Here is a 4,809-nt window from a genome sequence, read left to right as displayed (position 1 = left end):
AGAAGATTTGATGTCTTTGAATTATGGTGTTGGCAAAGAATATTGAATATACCATGGTCTGCAAGAAGAATGAACAAGCCTATCTTGGAAGAAGTACAACCAGAATTCTCATCAAAGTGAGGGTGGCAAGACTTCATCTCATGTACTTTGGACATGTTACAAGGAGGGATTAGTGCCCGGAGAAGGACATCATGCGTGGTAGAGTAGAGGGTCAGCAAAAAAGAGGAAGACCCTCAATGAGATGGATTGACACAGTGGCTGCAACAATGGGCTCAAGCATAGCAATGATTGTGAGGATGGTGTGGGTCCGGGCAGTGTTTTGTTCTGTTGTACATAGGGTCGCTATGAGTCAGAACCAACTAGATGATACCTAACAACAACAACAAGGAGTCAAAGAAGCCCTGTGGTGCAACAGTTAAGTGCTTGGCTGCTCACCAAAAGGTCATCGGTTTGAGCCCACCAGTGGCTCTGAGGGAGAAAAGACCTGGCAACCTGTTCCCATAAAGATTGCAGTGTAGGAAACCCTATGGGGGCAGTTCTACTCTGTCCTGTACGGTTGCTATGAATCAAAATCAACTCAATTGCACACAACAACAATAGGAGTCATTATTTTTATTATGGGATGAATCTATGGAAATGCACAAAATTTTGGTCTATTGATAGGTATTGCTGGGTTTGCTGGGGAGTACCTGATGGCGCTGCTCCTGGAACCTCTGCTTCCTGTCCTAGCACTCCAGTTTCACTCCTAGTTACATTAGGAAAGGGAAGGGAAGGGAGGGGTAAAGTTCATTTCCTCCTCATAAGTCTGTAAGGTCTTCTTCCCTCAGGTGGAACTGGGTTGAAGGACATTGTCATAGTTAGCTAGTGTGGCTAGAACATAGATACTGCAAATAGGTGGCTTTGAAGAACAAAAATTTATTTTCTCACAGTTCCAGAGGCTAAAAAGTCCAAATCAGGGTCTAGGTAATATCTGTTTCCACCTTGTAGGTAGGATTACGTCCACAGGAATAAAGGTTAGAATTCCAACACCTTATTTGGAGTGGGACATAATTCAGTCTATAAGAGGCATAAATATGATGGAAGCTCACCTGCATTGCGTTTGGGAGGGGCCAAGACTTGGACATCTCCTTTCGTTTCACCTCAGTTTGTTTCAGAATTAATAAATGGTAAGGAGGATTTTTCTGAAATCTTCAGTTCATAAAATTAGGCTCACACAATTTTCAAAAAGCACTTGTCTGTCTTTTTCTGAATATCGTCCAGAGGACGGGCTCCATGATATTCCTAGGGAAGTGGCAAACATCTGATGTGCATACTCCCTGTTTTATTTTAAATTCATTCCCTTTGAGCTATCCTTCTGTGGATGAGAAAACCTGCATTGTCCAATATTCCTTCATGAGCACTGTTCATTTTCTAAAAATTCAGAATTATCGCCTTCACCAGTTTTAAAACCCATTCCTGAAAGGAAGAAATAGGTGGGAAGCAGATCCCTTTTGGGCTATAACCATCCACAGAGGCAGTTAGCATGAGGGTTAGGCACCCAGACTGTGGGGTCAGAAGTCAGGCTTCACCATTCTCAAACTTAATGACCCTGGACAATCTAATTACTTTTTCTAAGCCTCAGTTTCCTTATCTATGAAATGGATTTAAGAATCTAATCTCTTATAGGGGTAATGTGAGAATTAAATGAGATAATGTACTAAAGCACCTAGCTGGGGCCTGACACTTAGGAAGGACTCAGTAAATATGAGCCAGCCTATCATTATTACCTATATTTGCTCTGTTATCTGTACAGTTTCCAGGACTATGCCATGAGCTGGGAGGCATCATGGAAGGCAAAGCTGAGTTAAGATAATCGGGGGACCTGGACTGTGGCTCCTGGCTCAGCTACTAATTTGTGTAATATTTGTTCCTTATTTAAGAATATACTTTTTGTAAGTTAGGAAGCATAATGATGAAAAAAAAAATCACCCATGAACAAAGCTATTATCTTTGTTGAAGCTGCTCCGAGTTCCTCCCCTGCCCATTCCCTGGCCTTTCCTTAGATGTGACTACCACTTGGAATTATGCTTATCATTTCACTCTTTTTGAAAGGAATGTATGTACATTTCCCTAAGTGATATAGTGCTTAATTTTGCTGAGTTTTGAGCTTTATAAAACGATATCACAGTGTATGAGGACTTCTACATTTCCACCCTTAATTCTAGGATTGATTTATTTATGTGGTTGAGGGTAGCCTTAGTTTATTCATTTTCACTGACAAAATTGAGTTCAGTATTCAACTGAAATTCAATATTCTACTCCATTCCAATTTATCCATTCTCATGTTGGTGGGCATTTGTTTTGTTTTGCTACTACAAGTAGTGTTGCCATGAATATTCTCACACAAGTCTTTTGGTGTGAATGTGAAAGAATTTTGATAGGGAAGTGGAGTAGAGTTGCTGAGTTATAATTTCAGGACATTTTCTAAAGCGGTTGTAATCCTCTTGATTTTAACCACTCTTGTCCTGAGTCTCTTTCCTCATATTAAAAACATAACAAACAAAATAAAAACTTCTATGAGGATTAAATGAGGCAATATATATTGTTGTTGTTGTTAGTTGCCGTCCAGTTGGCTCCAACCCACAGCAACTCCGTATGTGCAGAGTAGAACTGCACTCCATAGGTCTTTCAGGGCTGTGACCTTTCAGAAGCAGATCACAAGGCCTGTCTTCCTAGGTGTCTCTGGGTGGGTTCAAAGCACCAACCTTTTAGCCAGTAGTTGAGACTTAACTATCTGAACCACCTGGCTGCTGTGTAATATGTAGTAGAGTGCTATTAAAACTATTATATCATAGTAATATAATGTTATTAAAATAGCATTAACAATACATAACAATAGAGTCCCAATCTGAACAGGGAAGTGGAAGTGGGCTAGTGGGAAAATGGAGTTAATATTTATAATTACTACACATATGGCATTTTGGCACCTTGTTTAAGCCTCACAACAATTTCAGGAGGAGGTCCCCGGGTGGTGTAAATGGTTTGCTATCAGCTGCTAATGTAAAAATTGGCAGTTCTAATCCATTCAGTGGTGCTGTGGAAGAAAGGCCTGGCGATCTGCTTCTGTAAAAATTACAGAAAATTCTATGGAGCAGTTCTGCTCTGTAACACACGGGGTTGCTACAAGTTGGAATTGACTCCATGGTAACAGATTTGTTTTTGTTTGTTTATTATTTTTACTAGTGGATGGATTAAAATACTAAGACTCAGAAAGGTAAAGTCCCTTACCCAAGATCATGCAGCTAGTGTTGGAGCTGGTGTTCAAACAAGGCATGTTTTGGCCTAATAGGTGTTTGAAAATATACTGGATATAATGCTGGTCTACAAAGGATTTTGAGCCTTCAAATCTCCATGTGTGACATCTCTTTATCTCCGAACCCCAGACCATTCTTTACCCCAGGTACATGTTTTTAGGTAAAACTGGCTCAAGGGAAGAAAAAAATGGCTTGAGGAGATATTAGGTACCAGGAATTTACCAAGAGGAGGATTCATGGGTTTACCAAAATACAAAAGAAAAAAAAGAAAACCCAAAAAACAAAAAACCAAACCCCTTGCAGTTGAGTGGATTCTGACTCTTAGTGATCCTACAGGACAGAGTAGAACTTCCCCCTAGAGTTTCCAAGGAGTGTCTGGTGGATTTGGACTGCTGGCATTTTGGCTAGCAGCTGTAGCACTTAACTACTACACCAAGAGAAAAACCAAATCGAGTCAATTCCGACCCATAGCCATCCTATAGGACAGAGGAGAACTGCCCCATACTTTCCAAGGAGTGCCTGGTGGATTCAAACTGCCAACATTTTGGCTAGCAGTGGTAGACCCTAACCACTATACCACTGGGGTTTCCACAACAAGATAAACCCACTAAACCAAACCCACTGGCGTTGATTCTGACTCATAGCGACCCTATAGGACAGAGTAGAACTGCCCCATAGAGTTTCCAAGGAGCGCCTGGCAGATTCGAACTGCCACACTTTTGGTTAGCAGCCGTAGAACTTAACCACCACACCACCACAGTTCCCATACCAAGATAAATAAAAAAAAAAGATGGGTTTAAATCCAGGACCCTAAAACAGCACTGGAAGCCGAGTTAGAATCGACTTGACCCTAACAGGTAGGTAAAAGAGAGCTAGTAATGCATGGCTAGAAATGGGGGCATGCTGTCAGGGACTTCACGTCGACATTGTCTTTCTTTTTCCTCATTCTTACTCTTTTTTTCTTTCCTTTTTTAATTCAAGAAGCATCTTTTTGAAAGTCCTATTGAATGCAGGAATTATACGAGGAGATATTTAGAATACAAACTTGAAAAAAACCTAGTCCCTACTCTTTAGGAGTTCACAGAGAGAGGCAGATACATACAAAATTATAATTCAAGGCAGACTGTAAAAAAATCAGTAATACAATAAAGAACCAATACTTTCACATACAGGCAATGTGTTGTATGAAAAATGCCAGGCTTTGGATCAGTTCTGAAGTCAGCTCTGACGTTGGCTCTGCCAATTTCACCTTGCGTCCTTATTGGTAAAGTGAGGGCCATAACATTTACCTTTAGAATTATAATTCTAAGGTTGTCTTGGAGATTACTGATAACGTAATAAAGTTACTGGCATGCAGGTGACGCTCAATAAACAATGGCATTATTTAATTCTCAAAGAAGGAAGGTATGGTTATATCTACTTTACAAATGAGAAAGCTAAATCTCAGCAAGATTAAGCGGTTTATCTGAAGTCACCAAACTAGTAAATGAAGGTAACAGCCCAAACCTGGTTTTTG

The sequence above is a fragment of the Elephas maximus genome, chromosome 4, assembly GCF_024166365.1.
Source record: "Elephas maximus indicus isolate mEleMax1 chromosome 4, mEleMax1 primary haplotype, whole genome shotgun sequence".
Taxonomy (NCBI): domain Eukaryota; kingdom Metazoa; phylum Chordata; class Mammalia; order Proboscidea; family Elephantidae; genus Elephas; species Elephas maximus.
This window is presented reverse-complemented; position numbering follows the sequence as displayed.